This window comes from Tamandua tetradactyla, chromosome 2, assembly GCF_023851605.1.
Source record: "Tamandua tetradactyla isolate mTamTet1 chromosome 2, mTamTet1.pri, whole genome shotgun sequence".
Lineage (NCBI taxonomy): Eukaryota > Metazoa > Chordata > Mammalia > Pilosa > Myrmecophagidae > Tamandua > Tamandua tetradactyla.
In genome coordinates, this window is record NC_135328.1 from 187,214,284 (window position 1) to 187,240,973 (window position 26,690).

The following is a 26,690-nucleotide window of genomic DNA, read 5'->3' on the forward strand; positions in this document are numbered from 1 at the left end:
GAGGGGCCATTCACGGCCCCCGGATGCTCAGGGAGGAGAGAGTCTCCCGCCCTGGCCGCTCCGCTTCCTCGGCCGGGTTTGGGCCGCCCGCCTCCCTCCCTCCCTCCCGGGCCTGCGGTGTGCACGGCCCCGGGGCCGTCTCCCGGGAGCCGGGCGCCCGCGTGGGGCCCGCTGACAGCGAGCCCAGTAGAATATTGTATTAGTTGGTTGTGAGCTGTGTTCCCGTCAGGGTATCTGAGTTTCACAGAACAGACGGGGTGAGAGTTTTTGTGCTATATCCAGATTGGCTTAAAATAATGTCGTTTTGTAGCTTATTAAACCACAGAAACTACACCAAAGTCATCTAAGTGGTTGCCAGCAAACTCTCTGAGCTGGGGTTGGGGTAAGCGCCCAGCGCGGCCCAGGGGTCAGCCCGTCGGCGCAGGAGGTGCAGTGGAGAGATGCAGAACCGGAGCTGGGGTAGGCTCAGGGGAGCGGCCATCTTCCCCCACTGCCTTTCGCATCCAGCCAGATCCCTCCAGAATCTGCAGCACTGGGCTCTGCCCTGCCCCCAGAACCCCCCTCTGGGACATCTGAGAAAGCTTGGGGACCCTTCTACCCGGTTTCAGGAGGGGCCCTGTAGCTACAGGGGCAGTTTGGAGCTGAGGTGCTGCCCTGACAGGGAGGAGAAGGGGGCTGAGGTGGGCACACCTGGGCCAGGAGGGGAAGCCCTGAGAAATAGCAGGTCCACACCTTATCTGGGGAAACCTGTGTCTAGGCGGAGTTGAGGGGGCATGTGAGCATCAGCTCATGTCCAGGTTTGTGGTCTTGTCCCAGGACTGCAGGGGGTAGACAGGGCCTGGGGAATTGCCCAAACAAAGGGGCCTGACAGGGGCCAGAGGAGAGGGAACCAGGTAGCCGGGTGGCATGAAGGGGAGGGGGAATGCAAGGAAGGGGCTTCCGGATGTAAAGGCTCACTGGTGCCCATTCCTGGCCAGAAAGGCGTCCCTCTTCTTGTCTGACAGATGCCCCATGTCCCAAAAGAATGGCTCTTTTCCCTAACCGTGGATAAGGTAGAAACAGGGGAGAAGGTATTTCTATGAGACGTGGGCAAGGAGAAAAACTGTCTTTGTCATCCTGCATTGATCTGAATAATCATAAATTTAAGTTGTCCTGTATTGGCTTACCCAGTTTAATTTTCACAAGCAGCCTATGAGGTAGGTGCTGTAATGATCCCTAATTGTCAAATGAGCAAACTACGGCTCAGAGAGGTGGAGTGATTTGCCCAAGAACACACAGCTGGAAGAAAGGTAATGTTGGAATATGAACCCCCCACCTAAGTGCAGAATGAGAGTTCTAACTTCCACGCAAAGGTTTCTCTAGCATTTGAGACTTCAGAATGAATGATGTACAGCTCTATTTGACATGCAATCTCCTGTCTTTTAGGAATGGGAGAGCCTAAACATCATAAAAAATAGTCAGAGGGAAATTAATCCCCCTCCCCATCCATTTCCTGGTTTGTCCAGGCAGCTCTGCCTCTGATCTCCTGCCTCTCCAGTCCCTGATGCCCACCAGGATAGAATCCGGGGCAAATCCAAATCTCTCCAGGGCCAGAGGAAGATACCCCGGCCACTTCTCATGGGCCCTGAAGGACAGCCAGGACCAGCCACCAGGCCACAGCTCCCTGCCCTCTGGTGGTGGTGGTGGGGGGGGGGGGGGGCGGGGAGGCATAGCGTAGCGGGAGCTGCTCCTCTTCCCGTGTTCCCTACCCACTCAGGTGTCCAGGCCAAAAACCTAGGGCCGTTCTCGAAAATTCTTTCCCCCTCACCCACCTGCAACATCCAGTCTATCCCCTAATACGGAGGCTTCTATCTCCTAAGTAGCATCCCCTCATCTCCACTCCCCCCACCCCTATCCCAGCCCAGGCTTCAGCACCCTTTGCCTGGGTTGTTGCATCACTCTGCTCGATACCTCCCTGTCTCCATTCTCTCCCAACCCAAGCTGTAGAGTGAGCCTTCTAGGTTGCTCAACCTCCTCCAAGTAAAGCTCCTATCCAGGGCCCCCACCTCCTATGCTCTCAGATGGTGACCTCACAAGTTAGCCGGGCCTGCCAGACCCTGAAAAGCCCTGCTCCCCGCCTCTCTGCTTGCCCCCATGCACCCCATACACCAACTACCCAGAACGATCAGCCCTTCCCAAGGCCAAGCACCTAGGACCCCTCCCTGCCCTGGCTCAGGGGGACCACCTGCTGCTGCCCAGGCTTTGTGATATCAGCATCACGTGTCCCCCCAAAACATGCCTGCTGGGAACAGAGAGCATGAGATAGAGACAGAGAGCATCAAAGCAGTGGGTCAGGGAGCATCAAAGCAATGGTCAGGAGGCCCCCTGCCTGCCTCAGAGAACAGGGTCATACCCTCCAAGGCCAAGAGGCAGCTCATCATGGTGATTCAGATTTGGGCCTGAACATGTCATCAAACCTCGCTGTGCTCCAGTTTCCTCACCTGCAAAATGAAGCAATAGTAGTGCAGACATACCTCATTTTATTGCACTTCACTGTATTACACTTCACACACATTACATCTTTTTTTTTGCAAGTTAAAAGTTTGTGGCAACCCTGCATCACACAAATCTATTGGTGCCATTTTCCCAACAGCATGTGCTCATTTTGAGTCTCTGTGTCACATTTTAATTAAGGTATGTACATTGTTTTTTTTAGACACAATTTTTTTAGACAGTTAGATTACAATTTATGCTTTACACTGTTTAAACTAGTAAACACTGTTTACTAGTAAACATAACTTTTATATGCAACGGGGAACCAAAATATTCATGTGACTTGCTTTATTGCAAGAGTCATTTTATTGCCGTGGTCTGGAACCAAACTGCAATATCTCCGCGGTGTGCCTGGACCTACCTCCTAAGTTGGCCATAAGGTTTATAATAGTTAATATATATAAAGGGCTCAGAACAGGCTTGGCACATAGTATCATATAAGCAATAGCTGTTATTATTACATTTATTATTATTGTCACCTTACTCAGCCCATCCAAGCCCCACTTCCTTTCTTCCACCCTGCTGAATCTAATGATTCCCTCTCTCTTTCACACACACACATCCTCACAAACGTGTATGCCCAGATTCTTGCACTCATACACGGGCACACATATACCTGCGTACACACACTTGCCCCTGCACATGCATGCGTGCCTACACAAGCCCCTACGAGCTCACACACCAGGCTCCCCACCCTTCTTGCACTTTGTGTTCCTCCTTGGCTGCAGTTTTGGGATCCTGTTCTCTAACTCGCTTCCCCTTTGCCACATCAGAATCCCAACCCTAATGCTCCCCAAGAGCCCCGCCCAGGCTCCTCCCACATCCCCACAGGATTAGGCAACAGTATCCCTCAAGCGGCACTGCTGGGTGGGTGGGTGCTGTGCTTGGAGGGGGTGGGGAGGGGAGGCTGGGGCAGTGGGACCAGCAGGCCTGTGGGCCCAAGGAGACAGCCCCTGGGGGCAGGGGTGCTGGTGAGATGTTTCTTCTGAAATGACTCTGCCCCGGGAAGCTCCAGCCCTCTGTCTCAGACCCAGGGGACAGCAGGTCCCACTGGACTTAGGAATATTTGTCCCCACAGGGAGTCACTTGTGGTCTGCATTGAGAAGTGCTGACGGCTGCCCGGATCTTCATATATGAGTGGTAGGCGGGTCTCCCCTCGCAGCTTCAGAGAAGCTTCTAGGCAGGTCCCTTTCGTACCTCGAACCTTCATAACACCCAGCTCCGGTCATTGTGGATCTTGAAGGTGCCCTGGGATCCCAGCAACACCAGCCCAGCTTGCTGAGGACCCTGCAGGATAAAGTTAGAGAAGAGAGGAAGGGACTGGAATGAGCCTGGGACGGCTGCCCCGCTGGGTCCCGCAGCAGCAGGGGATGGGAAGGGGCCTCACTGCATGCCGTCTTGCTGCCAACTCTCCCTCCAGGCAGAGCAGGCAGCCTGCTTGGGGAAAGCTCTGCCCAGGCCCCGCACCCAAGGCCGGCCCCTGGGAGACTCTGTGCAGGGGCAGCCTTTGTTTCCCGCACCTGGAGCTCAGTGTCTGCTTTGCCTGCGCTGTGGAAGCTCTGGTTTAATTAAGGATCTTCATAGAGAATTCTCTCTTGTTATTTTCTGAATAAATTAAGGAAGTAACTTTGATGCAATATCATTTTCATCTAATCAGGAACGTTCTGAAATTACCATATTGTTTTCCATTAGAAACCCCATCAACCCCCAAATCAGATAACCAAGCTGGTGGCTGCCAAGGCCCCTCTGTCCTGGGGCTGGCGCGCAGCAGGGACAGGACAAAAAGGGGCTGCTCCTGCCGTGAGCCCTAGCTGAGTTCTGGAGCTTGCTCCTGGCTCTCGGCAGGGCTCCTCAGCCTCAGCGGGGAGGCTGGGGAGGGTCCCCCAGGCCGAGGGCAAAGAGGAGGCGCCCAGGGAGGCCTGCAGAGCGGGTTGGGCCGTACCCGAATCTGCCCAGGAACTTCCTGGCAGTCTGGCTGGGAGGGAAGGGTGAGCCGACACCTTATCTCAAGCCCCTGCTCCCACCCGTGCCCCAGGCAACCTCGCAGGGACAAGAGAAAGGGGGTTCAGAGGTTCCCAGATGGCGCTGGGGCGGGGGGGGGGGGACCCACAGAAGGGAGACTTGGGATCCAGCATCTCAGAGAAGGCTGAAGACCGCCCACGCAAGGTGGGGCCACAGGCTGCTGGGAATTTGCGAAATTTCCTGCGAAGCTGATTTCCCATCTCTGACAAAGCTCCCTGAAGCCTGGGCTGAGGGTGTCAAGTGAGGGGCCCGTGGAGGGAAGACGGGAGAGTCTGCGGCTGGAACCCTCTCAAGGAACACCACCCAACAGATGTCCACCCTCTCCTCCTTGAGGGAGGGAGGGAGCTGGGGCCAGCCAGAGAGTGCAGACGCAACCCCCAGGCCTTCTGACTCCTGTTCCAGGGCTGTGCGACCTGGGGGTCACCCCAGCAAGCACTGACAATAGACCCAGTTCTACCCCTAAGGAAAAGAATCATTTTTTACAAGTGCATGGTGACAGGGTCAAAATCTCTTGTGGGTCTGTTTCATCCCTATATATTTTTTCAGTCTCATGACTTTCTTGTTTCTATCTCCCTGTCTCTCTCTGACTTGGTCTCTCTCTCTTACTCTCTCTCTCACGTGTCCACTTCCCATTGTGTCTCAGGCCGTGAAGATGCCAACAGCCTTTCCTAGAAGCCAGCAGGGACACCCACCCACCCACCTGGGCTCAGCCTGGCCCAGCCCAAACGTAGGAAAGGGAGGGGGTGTGAGAAGGCACCTTTCCTAGATACAGGGGACTGCCCTGCTACTCTCCACAACACTCCTGACCCTGCCCCAGAACCAGGAGATACAACCAGCCCATGTCATCTCTCCAGAGCCACTGCGAAGAAAGAAAATGAGGGGGAGGAAGAAAATGACAAGGAGGAGGAGGGTGGCTGTCATGTGGCAGAGAAAAGTGTGTGAGTGTAAGTGCAAGGGTGGGTGTGGGCGTGTGAACAGGTGGGGAAGGGTCCGGGGAGGGCATGCCTGCAGGGCAGAGAGGAAGCCAGCCTCAGGGTCTTGCTAAATCCCAGATTTTCCCAGAATTTCCTTGAAAATCTCTGCCCCAGCACCCAGCAGAGGGCCCGGCACACGGAAAGCCCAGGAAACATTGGCTGAACTGAATAAACAACTCAGAGAACGACACCCACTGAGATGCGGCGGGGGTCCCCCTGAACACATGGAAGAAAAGGGGGCTCTGGACAGCAGAGCTGGGATCTATGGGGCTAGGACAGGCGGCCACCAGGAGGCGCTCTGGAGAGCAGGGCCAGAAGAGGCTAGCACCTCATGGGAGGGTCCATTCATTCATTATGCACTTATGTATTAATTGCAGCCTGGGTGAGGTAGGCTTGCCTCCCAGTGGGTGTGAGTGTGAGCGTGATGGGTGAGAGTGGGAGTGGGTGTGGTTGTAGACACGGGTGGGGAGCGGTGTAAGGGAAGGACGGAGCGCACTTGCAAGCAGGAGTAGGAACAGCTGGGTGGCAGGTCAGAGCTGGGACAGTGGGAGGGCTCAGGACTGAATCCCATCGCTGCTGCTTGGCTCACCGGCTCCAGTGGCCGCTCGAGTATTTTCTCCTGATGACTTTGCCCAAGAAACCCTCATAGCTCCTGGGGTCCACCCCAGCCCCTGCCCCGCAGCCCGTCGCCAACCGTTTCACACAGTACAGCCCATCGTACCACAATGTGGATTTCTGGGTTCAGTCAGAATCTGAAGTTTCCAGAAGGTATTTTTAACGTGTTTGGCTCGTTGAAAACTTCCCACGGTCCCTTCCGGGCTTTTCAGGCTTTGATCTCCATCCAGCCCGACCCCGGCAGGAGGTGCTCTGCCCGCCAGGCGAGCTGCTGTGCCTAATTTCCCCCGATTTCACCTCCTGTCCCAGGCTGAGTCAAAGCTCCAAGCTCCTGTGGTCACTCAAGAGTAGGAAATTCTCTTCTTTCTGGGTCAATTTCAGCACTCAAGTGCAGATCCAAATTGCTCTCCCCAGCCCCCACTACTCCCCCAAATGCCCCAACCTCTAGGAAGCCAGAGGGGAACTGGGACCTCCTAAAGCCCACCTGCGTTCAGCCTGCAGGTTGCCTGCAGAAGAGTTGCCCAGTTCCCAACCAGAGACCTGGCTGGGACCCAACCCAGCGCCTAAGGACACCCCTGCCCCCCTCCCTGTCCCCCACCCCCGTGGCCGGCCATAGCTTGTTGTCTATCCCGGCCTGGGGGGGCCTGGGAGCGGGCGGGGAGGGCGACCTGGCAGGCTGCGGGAGCGGGCACACCCTGGGTGAGGTCACGGCTGCCTCACACCTCTGGTATTCCGGCTGATCGCTATCGCCTCCCCCAGCCCTCCGGCAACGCAGGCGGAGATGCGGGCAGAAGAGGTGCTGATACTGCAGATTGGGCCCCAGGCAAGACGGGGGCTGCGGCTGGGCCTCGGCCTGCCTGCCCGCTGCCTCCACCGCCACCCCATCGCCAACACCACCCCACCTCCTGCCTCCCTACCAGATGGACAGACAGGCAGACAGACAGAGAGGGCTGGCAGCCACATGAGAGACAACCGCTCCTGGGTATACCACCTCCGCCAGGCCAAGCTCTGTACCCCAGCTGGGAGTCCCAGAATGAACCCTACCACAGCCTCTCTCACTCCCCACCCAGGAAGCCAGGCACGGGGGAGGGAGCTCAAGGGCAGGTGGCCTTGGGAACACAGGTCATCACCTCCCCCACCCACCCCCTGGACCTCCTCACCTCCACCTCAACCAAACTTTAATAATTCCAGTTGTCAGTAGGGAAACCGTCTAATTTATCATGCAGACTTTGGAGAATGGCAGGATGGTCATCATAAACTGAGACTGTGGTTGCTCTAATTATTGAGCACCTACTGTGTGCTGGATAAGAACGCCTTCCCTCTGAAGCATGGGAGACTTATGATGAGCTCAGGTTCTAGGAAAGCCTAGTTCTTTGGTCTGAAGTTGTCAAGGACCAGGAAAGCGTCCAGCCCCGGATCTTCATCTTAGCAGAATAGGTGCAGGACATCCCTAGGGGTCAGAAAGGGAAACAGTTACCAGCAACTCTCAGGAAACGTGCTTATGTTTCCTATTGTCTTAACTACCTCATCCCTGGCCCGGCCCCTGAGTCAGAGAAATCAAAGCCCCAAGATAATGGCAGGTGGTGGTGGCAGCGGGACAATCATCTTCCTGAACGACTGAGACATACTCTCCCCTCCCAGCCCACCTTCATACCCCCACCACACACACATACCCCTGGGTTCCCTTCCCGCCCACCTCCTCAGCTACAGCTATGCCGGTGGTTCTCAAACCGTGCTCCCTGGACCAGCAGCATCAGCACCACCTGGGAGCTCATTAGAAAACCAAATTCTTGGGATCCACCCCAGACCTACTGAGTCAGAACCTCAGCGGCAGTCACCCTGAAAGATTTGCGAGAACACAGCCCTGCAGGGTGATTCTGCGGCCTGCTCCCCGTGAAAAGCACTGTTCTTCTCAAACTCTTACAGAGGGACAAATTACCTGGGCATCCTGCTGCAATACAGACTGTGATGATGGAGGAGGTCTGGGCTGGGGGCTGACAACCAGCGTGTCTTAGAAGGTCCCCAGCGATGCCCAGGAGGCCGGGCCGCAGGCCACACTCCGAAAAGCAAGGCTCAGCACATCCCTGGGGCTCAGCCCGCCTGCCCTTCAGATCCACCTGGTAGTGGCGGAGGGGGCTCTTCAAGAACGCCAAGGGTTGGCCCCAGCCTCCAGAGTTTCTGATTTCATTGCTCTGAGAAGAGACTGGAGCCTGGATATCTGTAATATTCTCCCCGGGTGATTCTAATAGACATCCAAACTTCTCCACCACTTTGATGGGAAGTGCTTGACAAACTTCCACCCTATGGCCCCCGCCCCCACCGCTCTGGGATCTCCCTTTTCTCTTCAGTCCCTTATCCATCTGCAGACACTTTGACACTTTGACACACATAAACCCAAGCACATGGGACGGACATAGACATGGACACACGCAAACGCAGGCAAGTGGACACAAGGCGTGCAGGCGTGTGTGTGCACATAGGCAGACACAGGTGGGCAAATGCAGCTGCAGGCAAACTGTGAACACCCCACGGACGCAGAGGTGGAAGGGCACACGTGAGCAGACACGCAGCATGCGGGAGCACACGCCAGCCACAAAGGAGTTAAAAGCCCTCTGCCGTCTCTCTCCAGTGGTTTGACTCTCAGTCCTGTAGGACCAGAAGGTGGAGACTGTGCCCACCCCCCCCCCCACCCAGTCTCAGGGTCCCTAAAGGGATGGCTCAGCCCTCAGCAAACAGAGGGGCTAGGTTTAGAGCCCCACCTCCCATTCTCCACCGAGGCACTTTAGGCTGGGTGCAGGCTCCCCTGGCGGTGTGAGCGCCTGCTCAAGGCCACCTTCACATCACCCAGGGACCCCCAGGAGCCATGCCTGCCTCTTGGTACCCAGGCCATGGAGGAGCACTGACCCTAGGGAGGTGACCCTTTCTGGGGGCCACGGGTGCCCCCAGCCCCTCAGCTCACCACGGTGCAACCACGCTGCAACTGCATTGAGGCCTCCTTAGAGCCCAAATTCCTGTACACCCCCCCACCCCTCCACAGACAGGCTGGCCCAGGTCTGATTGATGACTCAGGGGGACTGCGGCTGCTGCAAGCCTATTTTATGATGTCATTAGGCAGCTTCAGCAGCGGGAAGGAATCCCTCCTGACATCATAAAGGACTTGATATTTCACTAATGTTATCTTGGCGGCGTGTCGCCCTGACATTTTCTCTTTGCAGCGCTCCCCCCAGGACCAGGAGTTGTCTTACTACAGCCTGGAAAAAAATGCAAAACAGACAAATGCACCCTCGGGGGACAGCAGGAGAAAGCTAATAGACCAGCCTCCAGCTCCCCACCCGCGGAGGTGGTTTAGGTGGGAAACATGATGTGTTTGTCAAAGGGGACCCAAAGGCTGCCTGCCCACCACCGCCTCGCCCCACTCAGGCAGGCTCTGCTCAGCACTGGGTGGAAGCCGGGAGCCGGGTTCCAGAACCAGCCGTGCTCCCCAGAGGCTGTACGACTTGGGCAAAGCCCTTGCCCTCTCTGGCCCTCTGTTACCCTACCCATTCCACAGGGGATTTGGACCCGAGAAGAATGTCATAGGCTCTGTTCCAGAGCCTTGAAGCTGCAGGGGAAGGAGATGATTCCATCCGAGGTCCCATCCTAGGTCCAGCACTGACTCCCGAGATGGCTGAGGGGACAGGGGGAGCTGGGTGATATGGATAACAGTCCCCCATCCCCAGTAATGGCAATGGGAGGCAAACTCAGAACAGCAAGGCATGTCCACAGTCGGAAGACCTGTGTCAGAGGCAAAATTGAGGTTGCACTTGTATAAATTCTTTGCACAGACCTGGCAAGCAGAAACCACCAGAAAGTGGCCATTCTGTCATTCCCAGGGTTGCTTTTGGGTACCCATGGCTTAGTGAAGGAGAAAGATCTTACAGCTCTGGTACCTCCTCCATCTACTTCCAACAGAGCCTAGGGTTCGATCAATCAAAATCCTCTCCCTCCCTCATCCCAACCCCAGAAGCCCTGACAGACAGGCCTCCAGCCCCCCCACCTCCAGGGATGGGAGCTCACACCTTCTCCCAGGCAGCCTGTCCCTCCGCCTCCTGGTAGCATCCCCAAGCATTCCAAACTCTGCCTCTTGGGCATAGCAGGATATGACTTCTCCCTCCATTCCAGGAGAGCCTTACATAAATCTGCACAAACACCTTCCCTCCCACCTCCTACCCCAAGGATGGAGAGAAGAAGCCAGGGCTTGTGCTGTCTTTGCAGAATGGGGTATTTCTCTTCAAAGAGCACAACTGACCATTTTAACCTGGGGCACATGGTGAGAACTATATCTCAATATCAGTTTCCTTTTTGTGTCTTATTTTATGCATTTAAAAACATGATTTGAGAAGAGCACATAGGCCTCATCAGACAGCTAAAGAGGTACATGGCATTGCACAATTTTTTTAAGTTAAAAACTTTTTTACTAGAATCCAGACAGAACCAGGAGTGTATCAGATTTGAGGGGCTCCTTCTGGCCTAGAAGTGTCTCCCTGGTCTGGAGAACCTCCATCCCTACCTTTAAGGAAATGACCTTAAAAGTAGGGGTGTGTAAAACCATCTTTCCTCCTTCTCCAAGACCTGTTTAAAGGTCTGACCTGCACCACTATATTTCTTCTGTGCCCTGCAGTGCCTAGACTCCCCAATTCCTAGATTGCTGGACCTGAACTGAACAGGCTGCCAGCAGATGCTGATGATACCTACTGAGGGCCGGGCACTCTTCTTAGCACCAAAGGGGCAGGCAAAGATGAATCAGACACAACTCTGGCTTCTCATCAAGTAAGGCAGACACACACCAGCCATGCCCTGCTGCCTGCCATTCCCTAGCAGCCCAAGTCTTTCCTGTGTGCTTGGCTTTGCCACGTTGCCCCCACAGCCTGGAGCACCTGTCCCATGCCCCTCTGGTGCTAACCCTCCCACAGCCCTCCAGCATCTGGCTGAACCATCCAGCTTAGTCTGAGTTTATTCCAGGTTCTGGTGCCCTTACTCCCATGGGGAGGCCTGGCTGGGTGTGATCCTCCAAGAAGGGCCACCTTGACGTTAGGTGTGCTTGTAGCCATGGTGCAGGGAGATAAAAGAGAGAGAATGCCATGGGGTTAGGCAGCCATGACCCCTGCCCGGCCCATGAGGACACTCCATTGGCTCATAGGCTGTGTCAGGTATCAGCACATGAGTGCTTCCCCCTGAGCTGGCCACCCAACCAGGGGGCACGTTTCCTCCCAGGAGCCCCCACTGCCCTGCTACTGAAGCACTGCCACATCCCAGAAGAATGCAGTCATTGGCCCCTCCAGAGTTGCGGAGGAACGATATCTTTTGATGGCCCACGTTGGTAGACAGCCATTCCCACACTCCGGGCCCCTCCAAAACGATGAGCCATTCATTCATCCAACAAAATACACTGAGTGACCATTTTATACCAGGCCTTGTCCCACATGATGGGAACAAAGACAAAACTCCCTGCCCTCAAGGAGCTTATATTCTCTTGGGGAGAGACAAGCAACATAGAAAATAAAGTAAAAAATATGGTGTACCAGATGGTAATAAGCGCCAAGGGTAAAACATAATTCAGGAACAGCTGGGTGTTTCCCACAGAAAAGGTGGTATCTGAGTAAAGACCTGATAGGGTGAGTCACAAGGATATCGTGGGGAAAACATTCCAGGCAGAAGACACAGAGCATGCAAATGTCCTGAGGCAGGAGTGTGCCTGGCCAGGAGGGTAGTGTGATTGGAGGGAAGTGAGGTGAGGGAGACTAGCAGAGATGGTGACAGGCGGGGACCTAAGGTCACTGGGATGACCTTGGCTTTTACTCCAGATGAGATGGAAGCCACTGGAGGTTTTGAGAAGTGACATGATCAGGCTTAAATGTCACAGGATACTTGTGGCTATTGTGGAGATAACAGGCCATGGGAGATGAGGGGCCAGAGATGATGGTGCTCAGCCCACTGCAGTGGAGGTGGAGGTGGAGGGAGGTGGTTGGGTTCTGGTTGTGGTTGCTTTTCTGAAGGTGGAACGGTACAAGTCAGGCATTGCTCCTGGCCCTGTGCAACATCTTCTCACAGCCACCCTGAGGTAGGTCCTTTATTTTACAGATAAAGAAACTGAGGGTCAGAAATTTCACCCAGCCAGTAAGATTCAACCCAGATTTAGCCAAGCCTGGGGCTCAGGTTCTTCACATTCCGCCTTACTGCCTGCCCAGTTATGACTCCAACAAAGAGAACATCTAGCCACAGACCCCAAGAAAGGAGAACAATGTCAAGACATTTCACCAGCTGCGAATGTCATGCTCATTTGGATCTGTCCATAAATTGGCATCTCAACATGCTTTCCCTTTCGTAGTCAAGCTCAAATGACAGCCCATTAGTGTTAAACATTTTCATTTTCATTTATATAGTTCCCAACTTTTAGTCATCCGTCTTTTTTACTTTTCTTTCATTCAAAATCATCAGTGAAAAGAGAGGACCGCAGAGGGGAGAGGTGGGAGGACACTTGACAATTGTAAGAGATGAGCAGGGGCACCTTGTATCTTAGGACATTATCATTTCATTCACTCCTCCTTCAGCACTCATGTTCCCAGCCTGCTGCAGCCTGGGCCCTGGACTAGGGAACTGTGGGAGAGTTGGGGATGGATCAGATCTAGTTCCTGCCCAAAAGGATCCCTCAGCAGATTAGAGTAGAAGAGACAGTCACAGCCAGCAGATGAGAGGAACCATATCCAAGACTAGGCTGCCTGGGAATGAGCTGGGTGACCGAGTGGAGAGGTGTAGCCAAGGGAAAGTGGGACTCTGGAGGTGGACAGGAGAAGGAGACGTCCCAAGTCAAATCCCAGGTAAGGTCCAGCGATAGCAGAGGAGCTGTTAAGAGACAAGCAGTTAAAAAAAAAAAAAAAAAAAAAGAGACAAGCAGTTGGGGTGGGCCACAGTGGCTCAGCAGGTAAGAGTGCTTGCCTGCCATGCCTGAGGACCTGGGTTCGATTCCCAGTGCCTGCCCATGTAAAAAAAAAAAAAAAAAAAAAAAACATGAGACAAGCAGTTGAGCTGAGCAGAGATGGTCCAAAGTCCATGCTGGCAGGTGGCGCGGCCACCTTTCACCAGTGCTGCAGGAGAGCTGGGAGGCAGCCTCTCTAAAGGGAAGAAGAAAAGGCCATGGATTCTCACCCCAAGCTACTGCTGGGAGTCGATTACAGAAATGCAGTGGAGGATGCAGTGACTTTAATTTAAAGTGTCCCTGGAGCCTGTGTGGCTCAGAAGCTGAGTCCACCGCTCTTGAGGTGAGGTAGACTGAAGGGGGACTTCTAAGGCTTTATCTGTCACCTCCTTAGGAGCCCAAGGTGAGGTCTTTTCAAGAGAGTTGCAGAAAGGGAAGAAGGGAAGTAGGGAAGGAAAGGCAGAGAGAAAGAAAACAGAATGGGAAGGAAGACTAGAGAAGGAGAAGAGATAAAGAAAGAGAGAAAGGAGGGATAAATGAGTCCCAAAAGGCAGACAAGTTCTTCTCCGGGGGGCACCAAGCCAGGATCTGGCATGACCCTGGGAAGCCAAGGTCAAAGCTTTCTTTCAAGCACAGCAAAGGAACATGAGATTCCGGGAAGCCCCAGCCAGAAGGCAAAATTCAGAGTGATAACCTGGAGCTACAACAACCTCGTAGGAGGTCCCCCCACTGCTCACCCTAATACAGTTATGCCTTCATCCCAAAGTTAATACCAACACCTTCACAGACAGATGTACACACCCAGAAGCGCACCAGCATATGAGCACAGCTGCAAAGACATTCACCAACACACGTTCTTGGACAGATTTACATATGCATACACTACATCGAGAAGCACAGAGGTAAGGGAAAGTATGCACATACTGATACAGATGCACAAGTATAATTGCACGATGCCAACAGAGGGGCATAGACCCACTGACACAGATATTAAAAGATGTGTGCAAGTGGACGTTCATGAATATAGGCAGAAATGTACAGACATGTACATAGATATCGACATATACATGCAACAAGTTCACTTATACAGAGATGAGCAGGCACACAACACAGGTCCACACTGACACACAGACACACATTGACACACAGGTGTGCACCACCGCACGGCGATACCTATTCTTGTACTGATATGCATGTACACATAAATTTGTAAGAACACATGCACCCAGACATATCCTTAAACACATGTACACGCACAAAGACATATTCAGAGACACCAGCCAACATGTTCAGACAATCCCATCAGCCAGGCAGATATACACACTGCTGGTCTCCTGTTCTGAGCTCAGGCCCAAGCTCTCAGCATCCCTGAGTGAGCTGTCCCCCAGCCAGGTCCTCTCCTGCCTACCACCTAGCTCTGGCTGGCTCTCTGATGCTCAGGCCTGCCCACCATTTCTTCACTTGCCCATTGGCCCTGGCCCAGGCCCCAGGCTCCAGGATGGCAATTGCCCCATCCTCTCAAGTGCCAACTCAGCCAAATTTCTCACCCCGAAGTGGAGTCAGGCCAGCAGGGCTTGCTGCAGCCCGCTCGGGGCATCGGCGTGGGGGTGATGGGAGGGAGCCAGGATCTCGTAGTGGCAAAGAGAAGAACACCCTCAGCTGCTGTGCAGACCTGCCTGGCAGAGCAGCTGACTCCTTCTTCACCAAGTCTCTACCTTCTCCAGACCTCAGGCTCCTCACCTCTGAAATGGGACAATATGTCCATTAAACAGGCACAGCAACCCCCAATGACAAAAGAATTTTGTCTAACCTTCCCTTGTTTAATCTTTACAATAACTTTATAACATAGGTTTCAATTTATACTAGAAAGCTGAGCTCAGGAAGGATAAGTAAAGTACCCAAGGTAACAGACAGTTACTAGATGTGAGAGTCAGGACTAGAAACCAAGATTCCTGCTCCCAATTCTTTCATGGTCGATAAACATGCAGCATGTGAGCTTGCCCACAGCAGACGTCACCATACAATCACAGTTCCTTTTGGTAAATCCAGACTTAGCCTCAGAATCCTTCACAACACACCACTCCAGGCAGCCTCTAATAATTGGCCAGAGCTGGTGCACAGGATGAAACCTACTCCCATCCTGTCACTACGTCACACTGCCTCTCTACTTCAGAGGGCTGAAATGACAATTAAATGAGATCAAGGGCAAAAGGGACTTCAGAAGAGTATAAGCAATGCGCCTATTGGAAGACTTTTCAAAGGCTCTTCACATCCGAGTTCTCCCAGCTCTTAATCCACTTGGGTCATTGGGAAGAGACAAAACAGGCACTACCACTGCTCCACCTTACAAAGGAAGAGACTGAGGCTCAGGGAGGTGAGTCCAGACTTTCACAGCTAAGAAGAGTCAGAAGTGGGACTGGGACTCACATACTGCCTCCTGCTTCGGTGCCCTTTGAACATCCAGCACCGCAGACAGCAGGATAGGCCAGTGCAAGTGGGCCTGGGGGAGCCAGAGCTCGGGAGGGGGCTCCCTATCACTCCCCTAGAGCAGGGGAAGACCCAGTCTCTTCCCTGCAGAAAGGGATCAACCCTACAACTAATTGGTTCAGAGTGCCTCTTTTGACCCTAATTAGCTATTTGTCATGTCTCCATTTGCATAGCAGAAAAGATGCAAATTTGCATATTTGTAAATGAGGACGGGCCTGGATGTGGGTTCTGGAAGAGCTTGGCAGTTGCTGGCAGGCAGGGAGGCAGCTGGCTCTTGCCACTGAAGCATGGGCCGTGGAAGGAGGAGATCTGGAAGACAGCTCCTTGGCTCAGGACTGCAAGGTGCTCGCAAAGGGGGTCAGACAAGACAGCCCGCCTCACTACCCCCTCCGAGGCTGAGCGGTGGGCAGGGAGAATGGGTGAGCCTAACACTGCTATTTTGATTAGATGAAACAGGGAGGGGGGAATATAAAGTAATTTCAGGACGCTCTGTGCCGGGAAACCTTCTGTTCGCGTCCTTGGATAGAATCTATAACACTTGCAAAGGGGGAAGCACCCCCTCCACCTAGTTTTGGGAGATTTGGGAGGGAGTGAGGGGTCAGGGGGAACACACCCTCACATGTGCACTCTCTCTTTCTGTCTCCCAAACCCTTAGTGGCACATGTACACTTTTTTACACATGTACAATTCACTTGCACACATGTACATGCACACTCACACAAACAAGTCTCACCTCCCCCCCCACCCCAGAAGCATCCTTACACACAACACCCCCAGACCCACAGAGAAACACACACACACACACACACACACACACACACACACACACACGAGCCCAACTGCAGAGGCACATTCGCACATGCAAAGATTCCCAGACTTCCTGCGACATACACATTCACGCCCTTACACATACACACACGCACTCAAACACTTGAACATAGATGTAGGCATACAGACTCACTTAAACTGTGCGTAAATATTTACATACACACACACACACACACACACACAAGAGATACTCACTTGAACATACCCTTACTAAGACCAAATTTCCAGGCAAATTCTGGGAATTCCGGCCCCTTTTTCAGAGTTTCAAGTGCCTCTTTAGAAAGAGAGACAGGGATTCGGGTAGTTTGTGCTTCTGTATGGGGAGCAGGTGTGTCCCCAGAGACAGGAACCCCAAGTAGGGGTTGGTTGCTTAGAAAGCAGATGGCTAGCAAATGCCCCCGTACCTTCTGGACTCTGACCCAGGGCTTGGAGCAGGGTCAGGGTGGGCCTTGGCAAACAGGAGAGGACAGGGGGAGAAGCAACGCTGCATTGGCGCAGCCCAGACCGTGCATTGAGCAGGAAAGCATCAGAGCATTAGTTTCTGTGTCGACCTCCGAGACCAGTGTGGGATAGAGTGGCAGAGCTAGGACACCTTCATATGTGAGGTCACAAAGATGCCAAGCTCAAAGAGAGACCCTCGCCTCAGGATCTGAGGCCCAGGTACTGGACACTGGGACCCAAAAGCACAGGGTCAAGGACCAAATGACTCAACCATTGTTCCCACCCCCAGCGCCTCCTCCCCAATGCCTGCATCTCAAAAGGCAAGCTAAATAGCTCTGTATTTATCAATTAAATATAGCCGCACTTCGGCTTTCCAAAGAGCTGGGAAGGAGAGAAGGAGAAAGAAAAAGAGAGAGAGGAAGAGAAGAAAAGCTGCCGCCCTCAGGAAAGTCTGGCTGGTACAGATTGCCTGAGTCATGAATATTCATCTGGCGAATGAGGAGAGCGGGAGTTTGCATAACAGCTCCACCCACCCAACTGAAAGAAATGTCACCGCCTTTGCCAATAAAGTGCCAAAGGAAGCCGGTGGAGGCTGCCAGCCAGACGGTGCCAAACTGCTGACTTCCACTCCCAGGCGTGGAGAAAGCACATTGTTTCCGGCCCAAGGAGCCGCCACTTGGGGCTGAAGGAATGGAGCTGGCTGCTGGGAGAGAAGCAGGAAGAAAAGTTTCACTTGCCACCCACAGGACTGGTGGGCAGCGTGCCAGGGCCACAGTCCTCCCCAGTGCCCCGTGAAGAAAAGCTCAAACCTGACCACTCGAGGGCACCGTCCCCAGGGGCCTGGGTTCCAACCGTGAGAACCCAGGAGGCTGCCCGCTGAAAGCCTCATGCTCCAACCATCTTAAAGAAATCTCATGAGGGTTCTCACAAATTCTGATGCTTACCAGAGACCAGGAGGCAAGGGGACAGACCCACCTTGGGGTCTGGAAGTCTACAGTAACCTCGCCCGGTTGTGCAGAAGGGAAAACCCCAGCCGCAGGTAACTCTACTCTCCTTGGGTCATAGTCATCTCCAAGGCCCAATCCAACCATCTCTTATTCCAAGAAGTCTTCCCAGACTCCCTTTCCCAAAGAGAAAGTCAGTTTCCCCGCCCTCTGTTGCCTCCAGCCCTGAAGCTTCCCAGGATCACAGCCCTTTTCCTGCCCATGGCTGAGAGCTTTGAGGCAGGGACTGTGGCTGATGGCTCTCAGAGTCCCGGGTGCAGCACGAGATGGAGAGAAGGCACCTTGAGGGATCTATTGAACTGAATCATTTTCTCCCATCAGTTCCCAAACCCTTGCCTATACCTGGTCCTGGATCCTTCCTGCCACCAAGAACTGTGCTGGTTAAGTCCCTGGATGGTAAGGTGGCCCAGCAGCCTCTCTGGGCCCATGGGGATCATCAGGACCAGAACTAAGTGACCATCCAGCCGTCCTCTCCCAAGAAGAGTACAGAAAGGTTCCAGCACCCCATGGCATCCCATCCTGATGACAGCACCCGCGAGGCAGTGTCACAAACACGCCTGCTTGCCCACCAGTCTGCCACAGCTGGCTCCTTCCAGTAATTACCTAAATGAATGGGAGATACAGAACTCAGAGAGGACAGTTCTCTTGGTACTGAAAAGCAATTAGGGTTGTGGGCGTCTCCAGCTGCTGCTCCTGTTATGTAAAGTTTGGGATGTGTATTGGAGACTCAAGGAGGATATTTATGTGTTCGCATCTTACCTTCACAGACTGTTCATTTCAAGCATCCCAAGTATTCCAGCGCCAAGTACACAGTGAAACAAGCTAAGTACAGGCTTCAAGGGGCGAGTAACACCTGCGGTCAGCCACGCAGTCTCTCCCCCAGAACACATGGAATCCCTGAAATCCATGGTGACCCCCTGGATCAGGTATGGAGCCTACCTCCCTTCTGCAGCATCCCTGAGAAGTCCACACTCTGCTTGAAGCCTCCAGGGGACGGCATTCCTTTACTGCCTCTTTCCTGGTTGAAAGATCTCCAGTTGTTGCAAAGCTCTTGAACCGAGCCAAATTCTGCCTCTTTCTGAGGTCCCCACATTGATCCAAACACCGCCCCTGGAACCACCCAGGGCATGCCGCTCCCTCTGCCCCAGGCCAGCTCCCGGTCCTGCAGGAAGATAACTGTTGTGAAATTGGAAAAGTTTCTGTGGTCAAATAAAGTTGGGAAAATGCTGGGTTACATGCCCAAGTTTCTTTGCTGCAGGACGTCTCAGAGCCTTCATTATGCTCGTGTGCATTGAGCTCGGGGTGCCGATACCCACAGAACCTTTTCTCAAGGGTCAACCTCAAGAAACTAGGTTCTGTTTGGAGAAATGGAAAGTTCTGGTAATGGATGGTGGGGTGGTAACACAACCTTGTGAAAGTAATTAACACCGTTGAATTATATATTTGAATGCAGTTTTAAGGGGGAATTTTAAGCCATATATATGTTACTAGAATAAAAATATTTTTTAAGCCATAGGACTGAACACCGCAAACAGTGAACCCTAACATAAACCATGCACTATAGTTCATCATACAATTTTAATTCGCTCATAAGTAGTAACAAAGATACCACATTGAAGCAAACTGTTAAAAGTGGGGATGGTTATATGGAAACTGTATTTTCTCCTTGATCTTTCTGTAAACTTACAACTTCTCTACAGAAAAAGAAAAGAAAGACACAAGCAAACAAACAAACAAATAAATAAAAGCAAACCAGGATTCCAAGGAGCATGTGTTAGGAAATCCTTCCTCAGCACATTAAAAGCAAGTGTCTAATCCTTGGCCCGAACTCTTCAAGCATTTCCCCGAGACTGGGCACGATGTCCCGCCCTCTCCCCACCCTGGTCATTTTCTGTAGGCAAGCTCTGCCCGTGCGTGTGCTCTTCCTCTGTTCCAGACAAGTTTTGGCCACTCCGAGTCTGGAAGAGCCTTTGCCTTCTACATCCAAGTCCTCACGTTCTCACTGATGCAACCAGAGAGCCATGGAAGCACGAAGCTGAATCACACCCAGCATCTCTACGAGTCCTCCAATAAGTCACACCTGGACTTCAACTCCTCGTTCTGCTCTCAGGCCATGCGGCTGGAACCCACATGCAGACCCCTTCCATGCCCGGTATCCCAAAAAGCAGGATCCCTGGACAGCTAGATGGTGGGCTGCAGTGAGCCCCCAAATGTCTCTGCCCCAACTTTTTAATTCACACACAGGCATTTTCACAGGATTCACCCAAAGATGAGCCCCATTCTAGCACCAGCCATCTCAGACTCCCAGGCAGCCCCCAGCACTCCTTCTTGGGCTCTAGACCCACAAGTCATCCAAGACCAATGGCACGGTCTGCTCCTGCACTGGGAGGCCCTGACTGCACCAGGCCTCCTCTCTGCTGCACCTTCAATCCTCCCTTCCATGCATTCCTTTCCATCATCTTTCAAATATGTGTCTAAGCCCTGGGATGGGGAATGGGTTCTTTTCACCGATCAATGCCAATAGGTGGGTTGTGGCTCCCTGGACCAACTGCCAGGAGAGAGACTGCGGCTGCCTCTGGGTTCAGCCATATGACTAGTGATGCCTCCCCTGGGCGGGGAGTGGTAGAGAGGTACGCATACCAGTTATTGTCATCCCTGATCAAGACTCAGCCCCTTTCCCTCAATTCCATCTCCCACAAGGAAGTCTCACTCACTCCCACGAAGAGCCCCACTCCTCCACTGAAACCGCTCTCTCCAGCACCATCAACAAACATCCATTTGTCAAATCCCGTGCCCTTTCCCAGTGCCTCTGCATCATTAGCTATGGTTGACCTTTCTCTGGAATTCTGAGGCACTCTGTGGTCTGGTTCCCCCAGCCTTCCCGACCACTCTCGTCCTGTTTCTTCTCCCAGCTCATAAATGGGGTGTACCCCAGGGCCCCGTTTCCAGCTCGCCTCGCCTCTGCTCCAGCCGTTTCCAGCTCGCCTCGCCTCTGCTCCAGCCGACGCGCTCCCTGATCTCGTCCACTCCACAGCATTGTCTTTGGAGACAAAGGGATCCCCTCCCCACCTGCCTGCCCACCGGCTGCTGCTGCCTTCAAACCAATGCAGGAAGACCAGAGTCTCGTCTTCCCTCCAGAAGCAGCGCACCCTGGGTTTTCCACGATGCCACAATCGTCCCGGGTTGCACAGACCAAATTCTTGGCTTCCATCTTGATTCCTCATCCGTATCATTAAATCACCATGTGCTGATTACGCCTGTTTAATATTCGTCTTATTACTTCAAAATGAAAATAGCTTTATTATGTGTTCTGATTGAAAGCCATGATAGAGCTTCATCATTAAAAAAGAAAACCAATACTTAAAAGTATGAGGAAGAAAGGAAAATTCACCCTAAATCTCACCCCCCCGATATAACCACCTGTAACATTTTGGTGAACAGCCTTCTGGACATATCTCTCTGCATATATGCACACAGAAATCTATGTATATAATTTTATAGAAGCGGGGTTGTATTATAAATACTGTTCTTGCTGACACCTGCTTTTCCCTCTCAAAAATATGTCATAGATGTTTTACTCGGGCAATAAATAGTTCTACACAATTATTTTAATTGTTTGATAGTATTCCACTGTATGTGTGTATTTCACTTTATTTAATGGGTCTGTATTGATGATCACTTAAGATCTAATCAACATTTTGCTATCATAAACAGTGTTGTGATAAATCTCCTTGTGCATATCTCTTTCCTCGTATTTGCAACTATCTCCTAAGAATAAAGGCCTACAAATGACACTACTGCAATAAAGGCTGTGCTAGTTCTAATCTTAGTTTAGTTAGCAAGATTAGTTCTAATCTTGCCATTCCCCCTTACAGAAAGCTTATAACAGTACACACCCCCTCACAGCACTCGGCTGTCTGTCTGTCTACACACTCACTTATCCCGGTTCCTGTTAACATCAGTGTTTGGCCAAACCAACAGAAGGAAAATGACACTCATTTTGACTGGCATCACCTAGGTTATTAATGAGGGTATATAAATACATGGTTGTGTTTATCCGTCATTTTTACTTTATTTTCTTTGTGATTGGCCCGTTCATGCCCTTTGCTCTAATGAGTTATTTTTCTTTGTCTTAAGGGCTTATAATAGGTCTTTGCACATTAGGGATAAAATTAGATTTTTAAGTTTTGTCTATCATACACATTCCCCTCTCTTTTTTCCCCCCTCTTTTATAGTGTTCTTTAAGCTATTATATTTTTATTTCCTTATAGTCAAATTTATCAGTCTTCTCTTTTACGGTGTCTGGATATCATGTCACACTTAGAAGAATCTTCCTCACCTTCAGATGATGAAAATATTCACCTATATATTTCTATGGTTTTCGTGGTTGATCTTCTTGGCAGTAGGAGCAAGGTAGAGGACCGCTTGTGTTAGCACGGCTGACCTGTCATCCGACATCCTTTATAAAATAGTTCATATTTTCCCAACCCAAATAAAATGCCTCTTCATTTTAAATTCCCTTAAATATTTGCATCCATCTCCAGATCCTGTGCAATGAACTGTGTCTATTTCTACACAAAAATCACAGTTCAAATTATTGTCCCCTTATAAAAATTTCAGTATCCAATAGAGTAAATATTGATCATTGCTCTTTTTCAGAATTTTCTTGATTACTCTCGATTTCTAATTTTTTCCATATTAACTTTATTTTCTCAAGTCCTAATAACAAAAAGAATCCTATTGGGATCTTGATTGAACTGTCTTGATTTTGTGCCTTCATTTAAGGAGAATTGACATCTTTATAGCATTAAATCTTTATACCCAAGAACAAGGAATGAATCCTATTTATTCAAGCCTCTTTCATATCCCTCAAAGAGTTTCATGGTTTCCTTCATCTGAATTCTTAGTACACTTCTCGTAAAGTTTATTTCCAAGTCTTATGTGTTTTTATTTTCTTCTTGACACCATGAATGGGGTCTTTTATTTTATCTTCTAACCATTTTATTTTTATTTTTGAAATAGAAAGCTACTGGTATTTGCATATTGTTTTGTAATTGGTCATTTTACAAATAGCTTTTTCTTCCAATAGCTTTTCAGGAAATTGTCTTGGGTTTTCCAGATATATAATTATCGTATCTGAAAACTATGATTATTTCACCTCCCCTCCAAAATAATTATATTTTCTATTTCATTCTCTTCTCTAATTGCTATGTCTTGCATTTTAAAGAAAGTATTGATTAGAATCCTAATCATGGACCCCTTTGAGTCCAGCCCATATCAACGTGTCACCTGTGATACCACAAGTGTGACAAATAAAGGCACAGGGCTTACAGGCAGAGGACCCAGGTTCAAGTCCTGACTCTGTGCAGTGATGAAATAACTATGATTTCGTCAAACCACCCAAGAGCTTTGGAACTCAGTTTGAAAGAAGAAAAGCAGGACTGTTGTTTGGATTAAATGAGATAATAGGTGGACCATGGGAAGTATCAGTAAATGATAACTTTTTTTAAGTCTCAGCCCCCAGTTTCTCCCTTCCAACCCAATCTAGAGCCCACTCTTAGGTTGATCTTCCCAAAATACCACTGTTTCCCCACTGCACTACTACCCACCCACTCCTGCTCACAAATCTTCAATTACCCCCCATTGTCTACAGAATCTAGTCCAAGTTCTTAAACTTGCACCTAAATCCTTCCATGATTCCACCCCAAACTTCCCTCCACTCTGCTTTCCTGCAGCCCCTGCCCTCCTGCCACTGCACAGCCCCACCAAACCTTTGCTGCAGCCAAAATGGCCTCCTCACTAATGGCTGCCTAATGACAGCCACGTTCTCTCCTCCCCACTCAGATCTCTCCATCAGCACCTGCATCAGCTTTTAGATCCAAGTAATAGAAACATGAAATCTAAACTTGGACAAAGTGAAATAAAAATGAACTTATTAGCTTACTTAACTGAATGGTCCAATGCAACAAGCTTCAGGCACGGTTTGATCAAAGCTGCAATTCTATTTTTCTGTGATTTTCTAGGCTCTTCCCATGTCCATATGTTGGCTGTATTTGCCATTTAGTGTTCCCAGTCACCGAATACCTGTCAGAAATTAAAGCCACATGCTTACTCCTTCAAATTCAGAGAAAGAAAGAGAGATCAGAGACGTTCCCCCAGCCATTTAATAAAAATACTGAACTTCTTGCTGATGGAGCCAGCTAGAATCAATTGCTGTGACCAAAGGAATGTGTGTGCTGATGATTTAGAACCAATGTGGCAAGGGAGAAGGGGAGTCTGATTATCTTGATTGTTAAACCAATCAGGACTCACCACTGGAGGGACAATGTTGGGGATGGGTGGGGTGTTGCCAAGCTCTTCCACTTCACCTTCCTGGGATTTAAGCTTCCTTTAAGGTGCAAGTCGAGTCCCAGACCTCTGGCAACATAACCTTCTTTTTAGCTCCCAGAGTGCTTATTCTCTGCCCAGCACGTTAACAACAGCCATATATAATTTATTTATATAGCCGGATGTCTTATCTTCCCAACGAGTAACAATAGAACTGATTAAAGTCTACAGAACACTTTATACAAGCTAACCCTCCACAACAATCCTGTGAGACTCAGAGAGGTTAAGTGACTTGCCCAATGTCACACAGCCAGAGGGGACATTGTCCCAGAGGCCCCTGCAGCAAGCACACACACACACACATACATGCACAAACACACACGAACCACACTCCTCTCCTCTACTCCCCAGCTCTTATTGACCTGAAGACACAGAAACCCCTCCTCACTGGCATCACCTCTTTTTTCCACTCCACTTCAGCTACTAGAGCTTTTAGACTTCCTCCAAAAAGTACAGAGAAAGTTTTCTTGCCAGACTGCAGTTTCAAAGATTTGTGTGACAAGGCCAGGTAAAATTCAAATGACTCTAGGTGATTTAATCTGCTTGGGGCCAGAGTGGTAAATCAGTGCAGCCCAGGCTGCCACAGACGCCCCAGAAACTCAGCAGCCGAACCGATGATAGGAGTTTATCTGCGGATCTGCAGGCGAGGGCCCTGAAACTGTGAACTGCGGCCGGGGGAGTTCCCCTCCACCGCACTCCAAATACATTTGGAGGCTTCTACAGCCCACAGCCTTTTCCGCCCTACATGTTCCACCAAGAAATATGTTTCCCAATCCTGTAGCCCCGATTCCTCCCTCCCACCCCCACCCCCCATCATCAGAGCTACACCCCAAATCCACACTGGATTTTTCAGGGTGGGGAGAAGAGAACGAGCATTTGCCAAGCTGTCACTGAAACTGCTCAGTGCCAGGTCCTCAGATACCCATGACCTCATTTCATCTTCATAACAACTTAATGAGGGTGGCATGTCCATCCCCACTTTACAGATGACTTCATTGAGGCTCAGAGCTATTAAATAACTTGCCCGGGGTTATTACACAGTTTGAAAAGGCTGAGCCAAGACTCAAACCTACATCCGTAAGACAGGTCCTAAGTCTTCATTCTTTTGCCTTCACCCTTTTGTGCAGGAGAGTACAAAAATGGCAGCTCCCATTGGAACCACATTGTTTGATGAAAAAGAGGGAGCAGTCTCTTACTGAAGAGTTGTTATTTTGAGCAAATGAAGCAATTGATGTCCATACAAGGGAGAAGATAAAAGGAGAAGCATGTAGACATAGGTGGGTGCCAAATGTCAGGTGCTCAATTTCCACCATCCTAACCATAACCCTGTAAACAGTGATGTGCTGGAAAATATTTACCAACCAGCTCTCTGGAAGAAAAAGAGAGCCCTGATTCTTTAGCATTTGCCAATTTCTGTGGTGTAAATACTTCCAATACGGTGGATTTCAAGCTACCAATGAGATGTCACTGAACAAAGGAGTTGGCAAGGGATGCACGCAGTTGGTTCCGTGAGCCAGTGGGAACCTGTTCCAGCACATCACTGCCTGGAAGAGAAGATGGATTAAACTCACTTTACTGGTGAGACATGGTCAAAAAGCACCCAGGCTGAAAGCCATTTCTTTGCAATTTTCTGAAGTCCATATTCTCTCCACAGCTCTATACTCCCAGAAATGAACACAGTGCAGGAGCCACAATCATTGGTCTCCAATCTCTGAAGGAGGTTAGACTCCTGCGAGGGCCAGGGGCAGAACACGATCAGAGACTGAGATATCAGCAGACCGAGATTCCACACAGGGAGGACTTCTCTGAATGCCCCTTAGACCTCAGCTCCAGGAAGGCAGAATCCTGCCATGCTCGGTACATAGAAAATGATCGGTAAATTGAATGAATAAGAAAAGAAAGAAAGAATGAATGAATGAAAAAGCCATTATGTAAGTATTCTCAAACTCGCCAAATCCGATACTGAACTCACCATCTTTCCTCAAAAACCTATTCCTCTTCCTGTGTCCTGACTCGATGACTGTCACCAAGCCAGAAACCTAGAAGCCTTTGACTCTCACCTCTTCTTCACTCCCCACATCCAGTCCATCAAAAAGACCTATTTATTCTACTGCCTAAATATCACTTGAGCAGATGCTGTCCTTGACACTCCCACTCTGCCACTGTGGCTCAGATGGCCGCCATCCTTCATGGAGTTGACACATCAGCCTCCTATCTTTTCTTTCAGCACCCACACTTGCCCTTGACCCTGTGCCAATCCGATCCCTGACAAAGCTGCCAAAGTGGTCTTTCCAGTTTGCACCTGGGAGCATGTCATTCCCTTCCCTTCAATGGCTCCCCATTACCCAGATATCTAGCCCAAGGTCTGGTCCATTCTACTATTCCAGTTTGATTACTCACTCCTTCCTCCACCCCATGCTGGTCTTTAGTCCCAAATAGCACCAA

At 50.8% G+C, this 26,690-nt stretch overlaps 1 long non-coding RNA gene across 1 annotated transcript; it reads left to right on the forward strand.

The window, feature by feature from the left end:
- The first annotated feature begins 17,028 nt into the window (after window positions 1-17,028).
- Window positions 17,029-20,864, forward strand: LOC143674469 (uncharacterized). The gene is made up of 3 exons (XR_013171070.1): window positions 17,029-19,661; window positions 19,795-20,046; window positions 20,771-20,864. It is a non-coding gene; the product is annotated as an uncharacterized LOC143674469 (long non-coding RNA).
- Window positions 20,865-26,690: the final 5,826 nt, after the last annotated feature.